The following is a 19,557-nucleotide window of genomic DNA, read 5'->3' as shown; positions in this document are numbered from 1 at the left end:
ATGTACTTTGAAGGCTTTGAGAGCCATGAAGATCGCCATCAGTTCGAGAACATTGATGTGCATCTTCCGTTGCTGTAGCGTCCATAGTCCCTGCACCGTGTAATGGAGGACATGAGCTCTCCATCCCTGGAGAGAGGCGTCCGTTGTCAGGATGATCTGTGGCACAGGCTCTTGGAACGATCGGCCCTTGCAAAGGTTTCGTGGATTCCACCAATGCAGAGAGCTGTATGCCCGACCGCTCACCAACACTAGGTCTTTCAACTGCCCGTGAGCCTGAGTCCACTGACGTGTTAAGCACTCCTGAAGCGGACGCACATGTAGCCTCGCGTGCGGGACTATGGAAATGCAGGAGGCCATCATGCCTATCAACTGCATGAACACTCTTGCTGGAAGCGAGTGTTGAGGTCTGAATTTCTGAATCAGCGATTGAATGCTGCCGACCCTCACTGAATTCAGCTGTGCTGTGGCCGCCAGAGTGTTTATGGTTGCGCCCAGATACTGCCGTACGTGGGCGGGCTGGAGATGGGATTTCGGGTAATTCAGTGAGAATCCCAGATCGTGCAGGATGTGAATGGTGTGGGACATGTGGGCGGCACACTGCTGGGCTGACTTTGCTTGGATGAGCCAGTCGTCCAGATAAGGGTAGACGTGGATGTTCCATCTCCTGAGATGCGCCGCCACTGTCGCCAGGCACTTTGTGAACACCCTGGGTGCCGTGGTGACACCGAAAGGCAAAACCTTGAACTGGTAGTGCTGGTTTGGTATGGTGAAACGGAGGCATTTCCTGTGTGAAGGGTGCAGTGGAATGTGAAAGTACGCATCCTTTAGGTCTAAAGTTGCGAGAAAATCCCCCTGCCTGAGCAACGGGAGCACCTGCTGCAGGGTTAGCATATGGAAGTGCTCCGACAGGATGTAGTAGTTGAGTGGCCTGAGGTCCAGGATGGGCCTGAGGGACCTGTCCTTTTTTGGTATCAAGAAGTACAGGGAGTAGACCCCGGTGCCTCTTTCCTGCACTGGTACGAGCTCTATTGCTCCTTTTTGCAGCATGACGGTGACTTCTTGCTGCAATAATTGCAAGTGCTCGTTTGACATAGGACCGTGTCTTGGGGGCATGTCGGGTGGGGTGGATGTTAACTCCAGACAATAACCGTATTGGATAAGTTTCCTGACCCACCTGTCCGTGGTGATGGACTTCCAGACGGGCAGGAACTGCTGGAGTCTCCCCCCGACCGGTGTTGTATGGTCGGGGGGCAGTGACAAGGCGTCACTGCTTGCTGGTGGCAGAGGATCTGGAGCTGTTTCCACGTCCTCTGCCCGTGGCGCTGTTGCCATGATATCCACCTCGACTTTTGTTGGTTTAAGTGGTCTGAGTGTTGCCCTTGTAGTATTGCGTGGACTGGGAGAGCTGACCCCTGGAGACGCCTCTAGCGCTGGAGCGACGAAAGGACCCACCCGAAACTGCTGGGACTGTAAGGCACCCATGGATTTTGCAGTCTGTGTCCTTTTTTATTTTTTCTAGGGTGGTGTCAACCTCTGGGCCAAACAGGTGATCTGGGTTAACCGTTTGGTTCAGGATGGTGGTTTGGATTTCCGGCTTAAATCCAGAGATTCTCAGCCAGGCATGTCGCCGAAGCATAACACTAGTGTTTATAGCTCTGGCAGCGGTATCAGCTGCGTCCAGAGCGCACTTAATTGAAGCGTTAGAGATTAGCTTCCCTTCCTGAATCAGCATCTCAGCCCCTTCCTTGTATTGATCAGGCAGGTGTTGCAACAGGGTCTCCAGTGTATCGTAGTGAGCCCTGTCATAGCGCGCCAGAAGCGCCTGTGTGTTAGAAATGCGCCAGATGTTGGCTGCCTGTGCTGCTACCCTTTTCCCCGAAGCCTCAAAGACCTTGGATTCTTTGTCTGGGGGAGGAGCATCACCCGTAGTCTTTGAATTAGCCCTCTTCCGGGCATTCGAGACGACAAGGGAGTCCAGAGGCAACTGTCCTTTGATGTAGGTAGGATCAGTAGACGCCGACTTGTATTTCTTGTCAATCCTAGGGTTTATCACCCTTGCCCTGGTAGGTTCTTTAAAGATCTCAGCAGCATGCTTTAAAACACCTTTCAGCATAGGCAGAGTTTTAACAGTTTTTTCTGATACTGAAAAGGTGTCAAAGAGGAAATCCACATCCACAGGGTCAGCATGTAGCTGGACGTTGTGATTGTTAGCTGCCCGTTCAATGAGGGCATTGAAAGCAGTAGAGTCCTCTGTAGGGGACGTTTTAGCCAAAAAAAGTGGAGGGTCTTGTCCTGATTGAGGATCCCCAGGGTCACCACCAGCTGCCCAGGGTTCATTTGTATCCTCAGGGTCTGTATAGACTGGATAACTGTATTCATCCTCATCATCTCCCTCACCAGCGTCCACATCTGAGTAAGTGGGCGGCACATCATGAGTCTGTGGGGAAAGGGGTTCCACCAAGACGGGAGAGCAAGCAGAGTCCTTCTTTTTCCTGAGAGGGATCTTGTAAGACTCCAGTTGGGGTTCTGGGGTGATTTTCCGCTTCAGGAGGGAAAGCCTGCCCGTTTCGGCGTCGATGAAATGTTCCTGACGCACATCCCCCGAAGGTCGTCGAGGTCGCGGGCCGTGGACCACCGATGACGCCTTTGGCGCCGAGGAGACCTTTTCGGGCACGCCGGCCACTGCCTTAGGAGCGAAAGCCTTCGGCGCCGTCTTAGGCGGCAACGTGAAGTGGATCGGCGTGGACGTCTTAAGTGGTTTCTCCACAGGTTTCGCAGGCGGAGGATCGTCCGGATCGACCGACGCGCTGCCCTCACGGATGCGCTGCAAGGAGTCAGTCACCTTTTTGGTTAACGCGGCGGATGGACGCGCCGGTTCAATGGAATCCTTCGAGGCCACTTTTGGAGTCGACCCTTGGGGCGCAGCGCCCTTGGCCTTGTCCTGCGGACGTGAGGTCGGGAGGACCTTTGGGTCATCGAGTCGCTTCTTCGGGTCACCGAGAGTCTTCTCCGGCTCGCCGACAGCCTTCTTCGGGTCGACAAGGCTTTTGCCGGTGTCGATAGTCTTCGGCGCCGACGCGCCCGCCTTGACCAGCTTCACTTTAGCCTTCGGCGCGGCAGACTTCGTCTCGACGCCCTTGACTTGAGTCTTCGGCTCGACAGCCATCTTCGGCTTCTTCGGCGCCGAAGCCTCCGAGGCCTTGGAGCCGACCAAAGCGATGCGCACTTTCGGTTTCGGTGCTGGCACCTGCGCAGTATCTGGCATCGAGACCGTTGGTTTCACTTTCGGTTTCGTTTTGCCAGGGAGTGGCTCGGCAACAATGTCCGTGGCCGGGCCCGAAGGCGGGGCCGTGGAACCCATAGCGAGATCTTGGGTAAGGCCCGAAGGCGATCCCTCGACCTGGGCCTTATAAATCGGCACGGCTTCAGAGTCAGTTTGAGGAAGCTCCTCGTCCGAGCTATCCTCCATGGCCCCGAGGGCCCCGTCGTCGTCTCCTACCTCCTCGACGACTTCTTCGCCCTCGAACGCCTCAGCTTCCGCGTCGTAGTCATCTTCGACGTCCGACGCGGGGTTTGATTCAGAAATGTCCTGGGATTCGTCCTCGACATCCCCTGCATTGAAGATGTCCACAGGCGCCGGAGCAGATTGCTGGGCCTCCAGGCGTGCAGCTCGCCGAAGCTTAAGCGTCTTCTTAGACCTGAAGCGGGAACAAGCCATACACTTGTCCTCATCGTGGTCCGGCGACAGACACTTATTGCACACCGGTTGGACGTTGATGTGGGGGTATTTCGAGTAACAGACCGGACATCTCTTGAATGGACTTCGGTCCATGATGGACGGTCGATAGGTCAGGAGTGTCGACTGGGCCTTCCGCGCCGAGAGCACGCGGGAGTACAGAATCGGGCTCGGAGCCGAGCTAGAAGAAGTAATGCCGAACGCAAGACAATACCGACGTATAGACTAAAGACCTTTTGGTCTCAAGAAAGATTTCTATTGATTCCGACAAGAGGGAATTAAAGACATCCGAACCCAATGGTGGGAAAAAACAATCCGAGGATGGAGTCGATGCCCATGCGCACTGTAGTCCAGGGGAGGAGCCACCTATCTCGTGATACTTCGAAGACTCTTCCAGGACAACAATGTGCAATCATACGGACCCAACACTAGGCGGCCATCTATGCACAGATATGAATTCAGCAGCCCACATGCCTCGAACATCTGGGACCCCTTCAACACTTCCTCGCCTTCCTCACAGAGACCTGGACCAACGCCAGCTCCGCACCCGACAATGCAACCGCCATCCCCGACGGATGTAAGATCCTGAGGAAAGACTGCCCTAACCGCCCAGGAGGAGGACTCATCATCGTCCACTAAAGCTCCCTCTGACTAACAACCCCCTGCTCATACGATGCCTTGCCCCTCATGGACCACATCCACTTCCAGATCCAGCCCAACCCTAGAACGACGCTCTGCAGAACACTTGCCTTTAGACCTCCCGGACCCTGCACACTCTTCACAAAATGTCATAGCAGACCATATCGCTCCCCACGCCCTCTCCTCCACGGATTACATACGACTCAGCGACCCGAACTTCCACCTAGACAACCATAGTGATCCCAACACCACCGCCTTCCTGGAGAATCTCACCAAAATAGGACTGAAGCAACTTGTCTCCACCCCCACTCATACAGTAGGACACACACTCAACCCAATCTTTGCTGGAGGAAACAGCATTTGCTTCAGCCACACCACGGAATGGCTCAATTTCTCCTACATGCAGAAGCTGGAACAAAGTCTCAGAAGAACACCTCACCTCCGCCCTCAACTGCACCCCTCCCCAACTACAACAGACACCAACTCAGCGGCGAGCACCCTCCACCAATGGATCACCTACTGCACCAATGCTCTCCCCCCCCCTCCAGAACATCACAAGATGACTCAACAAGAAAGCCAACTGGTTCACCACGGACCTCCAAGAGTTCAAACTTTATGCGGATGACTGGAGAAGACGAGGAGAAACAGCAAAGCTCCGGTAGCACGCTCCGCCTACAAGGCACACCACCAACTCATCAAATCACAAAAGAAAAACGTAATCCAAAACAGAATCCACTCCAACTCCCACAATTCCAACAATCTTTTCGCCATCATACAAGAATTCACCAGACCCAACAGCCGATGTCACACCCTCCCAAGACCCCTGCAACAAACTCAGCTCCTTCTTTCACCTCTAGATCAAGACGCTCTACAACAACTTCAACGACCAAGACCATGGCACCGCCCCAACTCCTTCCCCCAGCGCCGCAATCCAGCAGATCCTCCTCACCTGGACCCCTCTCACTACTGAAGACACTGTAAAGGCAATAAAAAGCAACCACTCCGGAGCACCTACTGACCCCTCCCCGCCGCACATCTTTCTGCCATCGCACCCAAACTATCAACTGCTCCCTCGAGACTGCCACATTCCCAGACTGGAAATGCGCTGAAGTCAACCCCTTAAAAAAAAAAAAATCTCCGCAGACCCGACAGATCTCAAGAACTTCAGGCCCATCTCACTTCTCCCTTTTGCCGCCAAAGTCATCGAAAATGCCATCAACATCCAGCTATCACACTTGATGGAAACCAACAACATCCTAGACACCTCTCAATCCGGATTCCACAGTAACCACAGCACTGACATGCCCTCATAGCAGGTACCGGGGATATCCGCATCCTCGTCGACCATGGCCACACAGCAGCCCTCATCCTCCTAGACCTTTCAGCAGCCTTCAACACAGTCTCCCACCGCACACTAGCCTCCAGGCTCCACGACCCAAGCATCCAAGGCACAGCCTTATACTGGATTTGATCTTTCCTCTCAGGCAGAACACAAAGAGTCAGACTTCCGCCCTTCCTCTCTGAACTGACAAAGATCAGATGCAGAGTACCTCAAGGATCCTCCCGCAGCCCCATACTCTTCAATGTCTACATGGCCCCCCTCGCAGTCATCGTCAGAAACCACAAACTCAACATAGTCTCATACGCGGATGACACCCAGCTCATCCTCTCCCTCACTAAGGAACCAGACATCACCAGGCGCTATATCCAAGAAGGGATGAAAGACGTCGCAACCTGGATGAGCAATAGCTGCCTGAAGCGCAACTCAGAGAAAGCAGAGTCCTCATCGTCAGCTCCACCCCCGCCACATGGGACAACACCTGGTGGCCGCCCGCCCTTGGAAACCCACTCACCTCAACGAATCACGCACACAACCTCAGCATCATACTCAACACTTCACTTACCATGAACCACAAGATCAACGCTGTGTCCTCTGCATGCTTCAACACCCTCTGCATACTTCGCAAGACCTTCAAATGGATCCCCCGACTCCAGGAAGACCATCACCTACACACTCATTATGAGCAGACTGGATTACGGAAGCGCTCTCTACGCCGGAATCAACAAAAAAACTCCTCCACTATCTCCAGACCGTCCAGAACACCGCAGCCAGACTTATCCTAGACATCTCACAACATGACCACATCACCCAACACCTCTGTGCCCTCTACTGGCTCCCTGTCAAAAGAGGAATAACCTTCAAACTTTTCACACATACCTAGAAAGCCCTCCATAACACTGGACCCCAATACCTAAATGAATTAATCTCCTTCCATGCCCCCCAGAGAAACCTCCACTCTGCCGACCTCGCCCTAGCCACGGTCCCTCGCATCCAGAGGGCCAGAGCACAAGGCAGATCCTTCTCCTACCATGCAGCCAAGACCTGGAACAAACTCCCCCCTTGCATCAAACTGAGCCAGAACTGCACCTGTTCAGAAACAACCTCAAGACCTGGCTTTTCAAATGACCAACTGAGCTGCTCGCACCCCCTCACATCCAGCACCTTGAGACCCTCACAGGTGAGTAGAGTGCTCTAAAAACCCTGATTGATTGATTACACTTAACTCCTATTAATTAAATCAACGACAAAGAAACTGGTGTACACGTATGGAATGGTTTTCTTGACAGCATACAACTAATGCCAAGAACCAACAACAATAAATAACCACTGAACTAACCTCTAACATTGAATTCTTGAGTAGTGTGCCACCTGCTGTAAAGCATTTCAATGCCCCCTTGAGGGTAGTAAGCGTTTTATTAATGCAATTACAATGCAGTAACAAAGATCTTCATTTTTTCAACCATGACACTAATCTACCATGATACTAAATAAGTATTTTCAGACCCAATACGTTTCTGCTTCAAAAGGCGGAGCTATTGAATTAGCCAATGAATTCTGCCAATCGTAAATGTGTGCACCAGTCCCCTTAAAGGAAACCGATTTGACGATGGTTGCAGATCTGTACCCGTGCACTGTGACATGTGCATATGGATCGTGACTCATGGTGGCCATTTTTATTTATCTTTCGAACATGCCAGATGCTCATGTTAAAAGGTTAATTGAAATGTAAAAAATAAAGGGAAAACACAATTGTGTGTAAAGGACAACAAGAACGCGAGAGTCCCAGCTGCACTTTACAGCTGCTGGGGCCTCTTAAAAAGTAAAAATAAAGAAAACATTAAACAAACATTAACAAGGTGCAGTCTGCAAGAGCAAGGAAATACAAAAGCTGAATATCAAATAAGTTCTAGGAGGGATGCTATTGAATCAAGCGCAGACAAGTGAAATAACATCAAAGCTATCCAATCATAAGCAAGAAACTGGCCCAAAGCAGATTCTAAGTTTATATTCGGTGTTCGTATTGGAAACAACAGGTCGTCCTACAGAACACTAAGGTGCTCTGCACCCAAGACCTAGAAACAGGAAGGGAACTTCTAGAGGGAGGATGTGAAGATACACTTAAAGGGCCCAAATCCAGGAATTCATGTGTATTCTGACTGGAATACAGAACAAGCATTTACAATGTAACGGTCTCGCCTTTGCAAAAGTTAGATGACCACATTTTTATTTATGTGTTGGTTTTGAAAACAGATAAATAAATGGCATTGTCATTTACAATGCCAATAGCTTAATCTCTCGCAAATGCCAGACCTATTGCATTTGCACCCACACACACACAGAGCCACACACACATACAGAGCCACACACACATACAGAGCCACACACATACAGAGCCACACACACACAGAACCACACACACACAGAGCCACACACACACACAGAGCCACGCACACACACACACAGAGCCACACACACACCCTCAGAGCCACACACACACCCTCAGAGCCACACACACAGAGCCACACACACACACACAGAGCCACACACACACACACACAGAGCCCCACACACACAGACAGAGCCCCCCACACACACACAGAGCCCCACACACACACACAGAGCCACACACACACACACACACACACACACACACAGAGCCACACACACACACACACACACACACACACGTGAAGCAGGAGCCCTGAACAGCACACGGCGAGAGTCCACATGGCAGCGCTTAGGCACCCACACTCTTCCCCCCGGAGGCCCGTGTGCCCGGCCCTTATACCTCCCGTGTGGAGGGAGTGGCCCTGCGCCCTAGGCCAGGCCTGGGAAGGACCCAGTCCCGAGCCACCCTAGCTGCTTGTACTTGCCCACCGTGAGGGCGCGGCGGCTCGGCGCTTGCTGACGACATCTGTGGTCAGCTTGTCACACTTCAGGATCCATGCGGGGCCAACTGCCAGCCCTCATCCTTCCGGGGTATGTATCTTGAGTACCATCACTCTGGGTCATAGGATGCTGGTGGTCAGGGTAGATGTGCACTGACGCAGCTGTGTGCAGTGGTGAGCACTTGATGCTGGTGGTCAGGGCTGAGGTGCACTGGGAGCTATGTGTAGTTGTGAGCATAGGACAGGGCTGAGGTGAACTGACAGAGCTGTGTACAGTGGTGAGCACATGATGCTGGTGGTCAGGGTAGATCTGCACTGACAGAGCTATGTGCAGTGGTGAGCACAGGGCTGATGTGCACTGACGGAGCTGTGTGCAGTGGTGAGCACAGGGCTGATGTGCAGTGACAGAGCTCCCCTACACGGACACAGGCCGCTTCAGTACCGAGAGCAGTGGGGAGGTGGGGTAGTGGGGAGGGGGCAAGGCAGACTTACAAGTTAGACAAGGACTCCTGGATGGCGGCGGCTGCCCACATCCCACACATACATGCCACCATTGTTGTCGCTGCTGTACATCTGGGCACTGTCAGTGGTGAATACAGCGCCTGCAGCTCTGCCGTTCACTGTCAGGCTGCCTACAAGCTCATTGGAGCGCATGGACAGTAGGTGCAGGTAGCCGGAGACCCCGTGCAGCAACAGCAGGGTTATGTCCGGGGAGATCTCGAAGGCCCTCAACCAGCGCTCAGACAGGCCGCGGGGCTGGACGGAGCTCAGTCCGCCACCCATCATGTCGTACAAGTACAGGCTGCGACTTGCCGCCCGTCAGGGGTGGACCGCGATCGGTGCACGGGAAATCCCTCCACGTGCAAGCTCTGGATCAGGAGGCCGGCGCCTCCATCCACCTGGAAGAGCCCAATACTGCAGTCCAGGCCGACCGCTAGCAGCACGGCCGCCGTTGGGTGGAAGTGCACGCTGCTGAGCCGCGCCTCGGAGGGTCGCGCATTGTTAGCGGGCGGGCACCTTTTGATGTGCAGTGTGCCGGGAGGCAGGGTGTGGGAAGCCCGGTGTAGGTTTCCAGTTTCCTGTTCCAAGCTGTCCTCTGGGTCCTCGGCTGAGCCGCGCTCGGCCCAGGCCGGGGTGCCACCCATGGCTCTGTGGAAAGCGATGCATAGGCGGCTTAGGAGCTGCCCCCGTGGCAGTGTCTGCTCCACAGAGCTCCGTGCCAGCTCCCGGCGGAAGTGGTGCCGGAGATCCACCGCAGCAGAGTCAGCCTCGTTCTCTTCCTGCCATGGAGGTTGCTTGTTGAGTTTCCGACGCGGGGCATCATCCTCTGCGCCAGACTCGGCGCTCCCCGGGCCTTCATCCTCGCTCCCAAGAACCAACGCCTCTGCCGGCCGGTCCCCACGAAGGGGCTTTCAGTAACTCATCCGGGTCTCCAAACACAGCCTGCTCCAAGCAGCGCTCAGCAGCACTGAGGGGGCTGGGATCCAGTCTGATTTTCCCCTGGCGAAGTTTCTGAGGACCATCTGCCAGTTCCTCAGACTCAGCCGGGCAACTTTTACGCTTCTTAACGCCTCCGGTGTCGCCCATTTTCAGACTGACACACGTGCGTGCGACTTGAAGTAATGATGCGCCGTCTGATGACGTTAATTACGCGATTTGTAAACAATGGGATTCTATCAATGTGAGTGGTGACTTATTTTTAATGATATTGTATATTCTCTAAACTCGTGGATACACTGAAATTTGAAAATCAGGCCTTTCTGCGAGTGGTAGAATGAGGGCACTGTGTGTTTTTAAAATACCCTTCACACACTATGAATCCCATAGTGTCATTCTCCCATCATTGGGGTCTTCCCGTCCCTCTACGGGGCGGGGCGTGGCGTGCTTCGACCTACGAGTGACGCGGGAGCACTTATATTTTTGACAATAGGCTATGTGATGTGATGAGGATAGTGATATGTGTTAGGGAGTGTAGGGACCTATTTACGTGAATGGTAGTGTAAAAAAAGGGTAAAAATTCCCTGGCTAGTCGAAAAAAATTAACTTTAATGGCTTCGCAAGCTGGGAACATTAAAAAGGGGGTTAGTAAGTAGAATTTCAAGTGTGGTCTACTTTGTCGACATGACATGTTTCATAGGCAGACCCCTCCTGACTACTCATCAGGACCTCTGTTGATCCCTACAAAACAACTCAATTCTAAACTAAATGTTAAATGCCTATGGTCCTAAAACTTAACAGCAAAAATCGGCTGCTAGGTTTAGCCTCGGGGCTTGAGTTGGCCCTTAGTGAGGCATTATCATGGAAAATGACCTAATATGGTCTATTTGAAGCGTGGTGATAGGGCCTCATGAGCCTGCGTCTTAGGGTGATTAGTTGACTGGTTAGTGACCGCATGCCTAATCTGGCTTTATTCCATACCCTTCAGCAGCTCCACTGCTAAATATAAAACTTTAGACCTAGGTGGCTTTCTTGTTATTCCTATTTTTGTTATCCAATTTAAGTAATTGTAATAAGTTGAAGAAGGAATTCAATCTGGTTTCAAACGAGAACCCTGACTTATGAATATCTTTTGTAATGTATAGTTTTGGTCTTTGGGTAAAGAGTAACAATATACACATATAATGAACTATCTTTAATTGAATTGATTGTTAAAGTAAAAATGGTCTTTGCCAGAATACGAAAGTTTTTAAAATGTGTTTATTATTTATTCATGAACCGTTGGCACTTAAACAGTCAACTTGATGATTGACAGTTAAAGGCACTACATACGTGTTTGGAATGTATCATGTACACATACTTCATTCTTTAGAACAGCTAAAACCCCAGAGATACAGTACCTCCCCATACATGCAGCGCAGCAGCGTAAAAATTCTTTATAGTGACTATGTTGGGGTACTTCAAGGTTCGTGTCGGTCTTGCGTGGTGCATTCTTGTTTGATCCTGATGTCGGGTCTAGTGATGTGTTAAATGATTGGTTGCGTGGGAGAGGGGTTATTATTGCCCATGTTGGGAGAGAGGAAGTCTTTCCGGTGGAGGTAAGTGGTGAAGGGCTCCAAATTGTCACGAGGATGAGTTTCCCAGAGGCATCAGGTCCCAGTAGTTAGAGAGTTGTTAATGACAATTTGTGTAATGTCTGTAATCCAATCTTGGATTTTTGGGGCCCCTGGTCTTCGACAGTTCATTGCAACTCTCTGTTTCGCAAAGAGAAGCATTAGAGCAGTCAGTCTGCAAGAGTCTTGTAGCACATCGCTTACATAGACCTAGTAGTGGAGATAGGGGAACTGGCGTGTTCACAACATCTATCATATAGAAAACTTCTACCCAGTAAGCAGCAATTGCGGGACAATCCCAATCGAGATGCATAAAATATGCCTGAGGTAAGTGGTAGCGTGGGCAGTGAGAATCATGGGACACCCCCATCCCAAATATCTGTATGGGTGTTCGGTATAGCGGTGCAAAAATTTGAAATGGATAAGGCATAGTCTGTAATTGGGGGATAGCATCTCAAGCTGGCTGCTACAGAAAACCCTTTGTGTATCAGTTAGGGTGAAAGCTAAGTCTGTGTTCCAGGCCTCTTGTGCCGTCAAGATAGCTGCAGGCGTGATTTGCTGCATGTGATTGTATAGGGATGTTATCATCTTGTGATGTGATGGTGTCGTGTACACATGCTATAGTTTTTTAAACGCCTGCGGGGGGACTGGGAATGTATTGTGAAGTGCGCAACATGTTGCATGTAGCTGGTAATAAAGAAAGGCATCCAGAGGTGTATATGTGGTGGTGGTTGTTGCTGGGGGGGAGCAGGGGCAAAGGAAACAGTCCTCGGGGTAAAGGTCTGCAAAGGTATGGATGCCCATTCTGCTGGCGTGGCTGATTGCAACTTTTTTCTTGTAGTGGGGCAATAGGGGATGGTTCACCACCGGAATGGATGGAGAGCGTAAAGGTGCCTGTGAGTCTTCTGAGCCCAGCGCATATATTATGTTGGGTCAATTTCCGAAGCAAGCGGATAGTATGGAAGGAATAATGCTGTGGATAATGGCCATGGGGAGGTCCTGTCTATATCGACAGCAATGTGTAGCTGAAAGGGTGTGGGGTCAGTCCAATAATACACCAAATGTGCCTGGGCACACAGGGCATATAACTGCAGGTCTGATGCACCCATTCCGCCCTTTGATTTTGACAGTGTTAACAGTTTATATTTCACTCAGGGTTGTTGGCCGGCCCATATCAGCGCGATCAAATTGGAGCGGAGACGTTTAAAAAAGGTAATGGACAGAGAGAGCCTAGACCACAGCGGAATGCGATCTTCCAGCAAATTCATAGCCTTGCCAAAGTTGGCTTGCTATAGCTCTTCAATGTTCGTGCTGACCAGGTTACCTAAATATCTGACCGGGCTGGTGGCCCATTAGAGCGGGTGTTCCTGCGGGACAAAGGTGGTTGCATCTGTTAAAGGGAAGAGCGTAGACTTGGCCCAGTTTACCTGTACGCCAGAGTGGCCTCCAAATCTTATGACCTCGCAAATCAGTGGGCCAAGGTTGGTCTTGGGATCTCTGACATAGAGGATGGCATCATCGGCATGTAAAGATAGGACGAGGTCACGAGCTGGAAAACCCAGCCTTCTACTGGCGTGATGTTGGTGGATATGTGCCGCCAAGGGTTCCAATGCGATGACGAAGAGTATGGGAGAGAGCAGGCACCCTGTTGCCTGCCTTTGGTGACTGGGAAAGGGTCTGAAATTTGTGCAATAAAGTTGGAGCCAAGGCCTGATCTCTGCAGTAGCGGGAAATGGTACTTCCACTCCAGTGAGTCAAAGGCTTTTGTGACATCAAGCAAAGCAGCCACTGCTGGGGTTTGCAGATGTAAATAGTGCAGAGCTGCAAATAGGGTTCTGAGGTTGTGAGCTATAGGTCGGCCCGGGATAAAGCCAGATTGGTCAGGCCTAATCTTCATTGGAAGCAGCAGTTGAAGGCTGTTCGCGAGTATTTTAGCAAATATTTTATTGTCAGTATTGATAAGGGACAGAAGGCAATATGAATCAAATTGATTAGCCGGCTTGTCGGCTAATCAATTTCCCAATATTCCCACTCTCGCCAAACTGTTGGAAAAATGCGTACAACTGCAATTGACAAAGCACATAGAACAATTTGATCTCCTCAACCCTCATCAATCAAGCTTCCGAGCAGGGCACGGTACCGAAACTGCTATGATTCACATAATTGACGACACCCTCTTAATTTTAGATCAAAATGATACCTGCCTCCTCATCCTTCTTGATCTCTCTTCAGCATTCAACACTGTGAAACATGAGAACCTACTCGAACTCTTAAAGACAAGAATGGGTCTTTCTGGGACTGTCCTTCAGTGGTTCACCTCCTTTCTACACAACAGGTCTCAGAAATTCAAGAGCAACAACTAGATGTCCTCTTCAGTACCTGTATCGTTAGGTGTCCCCCAAGGATCCTGCCTATCCCCAACTTTGTTCAACCTAGTTATGGAACCTCTCACCACCTTGCTACAAGCATCCAATATAAACTTTCTCATGTATGCCGATGACACTCAGCTATATCTCAAACTACAATCCCCCAATGACATTATGCATCTGAACTCAACGATCAGAAGCACCCAATCCTGGCTGGCAGATAACCACCTCAAACTCAATGCTATGAAAACTGAGTTCCTTTTGATCTCACCCCCGCGAAAATCTCTACCACTCAAACCTGGCTTAAACACCTAACTGCACTCAATGTCCAACCGACCATCGTGGATTCAGCAAAATCCTTAGGGATAACACTTGACGCCAATCTCAACATGCAGCAGCATATCAGTAAGGCAACTAAGGGAGCGAACTTCCAAATAAATACCTTGAGGAGACTTAAACCCTCCCTCCCAGCCAAAGACTTCCAAAATGCAGTACAAGCACTAGTCATCCCTCGCATAGACTACGGCAGCATCGCCCTCTGCGGTCTCCCAATAACTACAACTGCACCCCTAAGAGCTTCACTAAACGCAGCAGCGAGACTCATCACTGGATCTAAAAAACACTCTCATATCTCCCTGAACTGGCTGCCTTTTGAAGCCAGAATACATTTGAAAATTGCCTGCATGACGCACAAGGCTATACACCTGAACTCACCCGGCTACCTCACTCAGAAGCTGACAATTTCCGGTGGCTCCAGAACCACAAGAAGCACAAACAATCTTCTGCTGAAGTCTCGAAGATTCCGGAAGGAAAAAAACTTACAAACGCTCCTTCTCAGGAATGGCACCTAGGGTCTGGAACTCACTCCCTCCTGAAACCAGGCTCATCTCCTCCACTCTTCTCTTTAAGAAAGAAGTTAAAGCTATCCTCATGGCTAAATACACTTGAACTGATACTTTTGATATTCTTTTAAGACTCTGCATCGATTTGTACTACAGGTTTGATCCCTTTGCACATGTGTTTTACCTGTACTATCGACCTACCTGATTGATTCATGCTCCCTCTTATTTGTACTACTTGCATTGATGACCTACCTCCATAACCATGCTCCCTCTTTTAACCACCCTACCTATCACTTACCCCTTGCCTTTGTAAAGCGCTCTGTTATCTGCAAAGATCTTGTTCGCGCTATATAAAACTTTCAAAATAAATAAAATAAATTAAGAAGTGTGAATATAACAGCCTCCTGCATTGATGGGGAAGTGAGCCTACCTCCAAGGCATCTTGATAAACGTCCAGGAGTTTGGGAGCTAAGATGTGAGAGTAGTAACACTGTCCTATGCACATGCTGTTCTTATCATTACTTATAATTCAGTATGTGCTTTGTAATACAGTTACAGGTTAAGATATACAGTAAGACAAGCTCTTTCTCAATAATTGTAGTCGTTTGGTGTTCTTTTGTTCTCTATTTTGATGGATTGGCCAGCCAACACGTGTTTCGTTGTGGGTGATAATGTGCTCTTTATTGAAGCGAGTGGGTTTCTTCCCATGGTGTATATAATCAAAACAATTTTTGGAGAACAAATAGGAGAGTAAGGAGTTGTGTCCGTGACCGTCGGACGGGAAATACTCCTGATTCCCTGGTCAAGGATCAAAAGAACAAAAAGGAGGAGTACTACCCGATGAGGGTATGTGAAGGCTCTTGTCTGAACTCAGGAAGTATTTTTCCTTTGTTAGGAAACCCCTCACTCACCACCTGGTGGTGACTTGCTTCATCATCGGGGCCCACCCAAGTGGCCTAGCGTCACTTGGGTGTGCTTCAACACCTGCAACTGCAGTGGAGCTGGTAGTGAAGTGTGGGGTGCAAAAAAAGAAATGTGAGTGTTAAAAATGTCCTGGTATTCTTTAGTATAGAGTTTTAATAAAAAAGATACTGGACAAAATTAAAAAAATCAGATTGAGATAGAAGTGGGGGAGTTACGGTCCACTTATCTCTAGTTTATGTGTTGGTCGACATGTTTCTACCTTTTGGGGAAAATCCCCGGTATTCCTCAGGACCAAAAACCAAGGAAGTGGGTGGTATGTGCCCCCTAAAAGACACACCCAGTCCTAAATCCTCGGACAACCAGAAGAAAAAAATCAACTTCTGGGATGCACACCTTAAGTGGAGGGTGCTTTAAAACAATGCTAAAGCTCAACTCGAGCTGCATCAGGCAGGAGGGGGGCACTACGCCGGTACCAACATAGTAGTTTTCTGGGCGTGATCAGGAAGTTCACCTACTACCCCGTGCTCGCTGCTCGGTAGGCCTACCGAGCAGCGAGCACGGGGTAGTAGGTGAACTTCCTGATCACGCCCAGAAAACTACTATGTTGGTACCGGCGTAGTGCCCCCCTCCTGCCTGATGCAGCTCGAGTTGAGCTTTAGCATTGTTTTAAAGCACCCTCCACTTAAGGTGTGCATCCCAGAAGTTGATTTTTTTCTTCTGGTTGTCCGAGGATTTAGGACTGGGTGTGTCTTTTAGGGGGCACATACCACCCACTTCCTTGGTTTTTGGTCCTGAGGAATACCGGGGATTTTCCCCAAAAGGTAGAAACATGTCGACCAACACATAAACTAGAGATAAGTGGACCGTAACTCCCCCACTTCTATCTCAATCTGATTTTTTTAATTTTGTCCAGTATCTTTTTTATTAAAACTCTATACTAAAGAATACCAGGACATTTTTAACACTCACATTTCTTTTTTTGCACCCCACACTTCACTACCAGCTCCACTGCAGTTGCAGGTGTTGAAGCACACCCAAGTGACGCTAGGCCACTTGGGTGGGCCCCGATGATGAAGCAAGTCACCACCAGGTGGTGAGTGAGGGGTTTCCTAACAAAGGAAAAATACTTCCTGAGTTCAGACAAGAGCCTTCACATACCCTCATCGGGTAGTACTCCTTCTTATAATCAAAACAAACCATTAAAGGGGAGGGGGGTAAGAGGGAAGATGTGGACCAACCGTCCCCATCTCCAATTTATACTAGTCTCATTCTATAGAGAAATTATTGATAGGAGCTCACGACTAATAAGACTATCTTCTTGTACCCTTCTCTACAGAACGAGACTGATATCGACCACTTGCTAGACAGGTAGGAATATGGGCCTGCATTTAGGGTCACACTTTTATTCAGATAATCTGCACCACTATAAACATGAACGTCGCACCGAGATTAGTATAAATTGGAGACGGGGACGGTTGGTCCACATCTTCCTTTTTACTCCCTTTTAAATTGTTCATTTTTCCCGATATCATTTTTACTTGGACAATAAGCATTTATTTTAGTTTAGATATTTGATTATATACACCTTGGGAAGCAACCCACTCGCTACAATAAAGAGCACAATATGTATTTTATCACAATGAACCCACATATGGCTGTTTCTAATGTGCAGCACTTTTGCTCAAAACAAGGCATTGCACTGAAGTAGTCCCATTGTTTTGTGATTTGTATAACCTAGTCAGTCACAGGGTGTTCACCATGTTGGATTAATGGGGATTTCCTTATATGTAGTATCTGATCGGCTGATCCTTTATAAATAATTATGTTTTGTAGCCCTGAAGAAGTCGAATGGGATATCACCCACGACGAAATACGTGTTGGCTGGTCAATCCATCAAATTAAAGAACAAAAGAACACCAAATAACTACAATTATTGAGAAAGGGTTTGTCTTACTGTATATCTTAACCTGTAACTCTATTACAAAGTAAATACTGAATTATAAGTAATAAGAGCAGTGTATGCATAGGACAGTGTTATTATTTGATAGTGGTCTGTGACAAAGGTCCAGTCTGAGGGCTCAGGGTGTGTTTTCCCTTCAGCTTTTGCACCGCTCGAATAGTCCGTATGAAACCACGCAAACTCAGGAGACATCATTACTTCACATAAAAGAACACTCCAGTTTTGTTTCATAAGATGTGAGAGTATTCCTTATTAAAGGCAGCAGTTAGTCTGTCTAGGCCTTGTCTGAAGGGAGACCACCAATTGCCTGATGTATTTCTTCTACTTTGACCGGGGAGTTTAGAAATTCCCGATGGGCGTCTGATAATCAGACCAAATGGATGGCATCTAAATAAGCCTGAAGATCTGGGGCCCTGCTATTGGAATAGCAGAGTAAACATGTGCAAAGAAGTTGGCCATAATTTGTAGACTATCTGGGGTGGAGGAGCGATTCTGTCCCCCACATCCAGGAGGCCGGAGATATAGGCTCAAGCATAGGGCCTCTGGGGCAGCCGGGCCAGAGTTTTGCTAGTTCAATCTCCCTCACCATATGTACAAGCCTAAGATTCAAAACCCGGGAAAAGGATTTCCCATATTGCCTCTTCCCAATATGTAGATATCTTGTTGCGTATGCTGGCCAACACGCCTAGGTCACCGGAATGGTAAAGGTGAGATTCCAGTGCAGAGATGTCAGTCTCAAGTTTTGAGATTGTCCCACGGATGGATTGAAGAATACTGTGTTATCTAGCTATGCACACGCTGCGTATGACCACTTTGAACGCATCCCAAAGTACGGATGGTGAGTTTACTGAGCCGGTGTTCAATTCAAAGTATTCTTAAATAGCAGCACATATCTCCTCTTTAAAGACCGTATCCCGAGGACTCCCTGTGGCAATCTTCACAAGAATGAGCTGGGGAGAGTGTGAGGGGTTTGGAGGATTAATTGTACCGGGGGTGGTTGAGAGGGTGTGCGGCAGATGAGTGACCGTCAATATCCATTGTTGCACATCTTTAGTGGTTAACCAATAGTCAATTCTAGACCATGCTTTGTGTTGCAGTGATAAGCAAGTGCCTTTGCAAACTTCGAGGTCCGTGTCCAGTGAAATGTCAGTTAGGTGGTTGTCAGTGATTATCGTGCACAGTGCTGAGGCTGCGTGGGGTCACCTAGAACTGACGGCTCTTTCCAGCGTGCCGTCCATGGGCCAATGTCGGAGAATAAGTGGCATACTTTAATGAAGAAGTCGGGATCATCGACATTGGACCCATATAGAGTGGCCAGGGTTACAGGATCATTGTATAAGGTGCTGGCTAGTATGACATAGTGCCCATCTTTGTTGCTAACACAGTTGGTAGTTTTCCAAGCCAAGCCCCTTCGTATAAGGACACAGATCCCTCTTGCGTAATTGGAATAGGTCGATGAGCAAGAAAGGTCCCAGGTGAGTGGAATCGGGAGAAAATTACTGACTAGGTGAGTTGCTAGGAAGAGGCAGATATTGACCTTGTGTCTAATCAAGTATGCGTGCACTAGACGGATCTTTCTGCCATCATTTAGAACTCGTACATTCCACATGATGAAGTTAACCGTGGCCACTTTATTCATCATAGTGATGGGGAGAAGTAATTGTGCCCTGAGGGGCCATGTGTTGTGTATAGTAATGATTACTGCGTCCAATACGTGAGAGTAACAAGTAATGTAGAAGTTATGTATGCCATTTAGACAAACAACTTTTGAAATCCACAAAACAATTCCCCCCAACATCCAGGTATCATC

General features: G+C 49.1%; 1 protein-coding gene and 1 pseudogene across 2 annotated transcripts in view; both read right to left on the bottom strand.

The window, feature by feature from the left end:
* The window catches only part of BCAS3 (BCAS3 microtubule associated cell migration factor), a 3,998,327-nt gene that overhangs the window by 3,786,342 nt on the left and 192,428 nt on the right, over nt 1–19,557 (bottom strand). The gene's annotated exons all lie outside the window — the stretch shown is intronic.
* On the bottom strand, nt 9,101–10,192 carry LOC147729964 (U3 small nucleolar RNA-associated protein 18 homolog pseudogene; annotated as a pseudogene).

The sequence above is a fragment of the Lissotriton vulgaris genome, chromosome 2_1 (genome assembly GCF_964263255.1).
Source record: "Lissotriton vulgaris chromosome 2_1, aLisVul1.2, whole genome shotgun sequence".
In the NCBI taxonomy this organism is placed as follows: Eukaryota; Metazoa; Chordata; class Amphibia; order Caudata; family Salamandridae; genus Lissotriton; species Lissotriton vulgaris.
The sequence above is the reverse complement of the archived record's forward strand: the minus strand, read 5'-3'. Positions and strand labels throughout refer to the sequence as shown.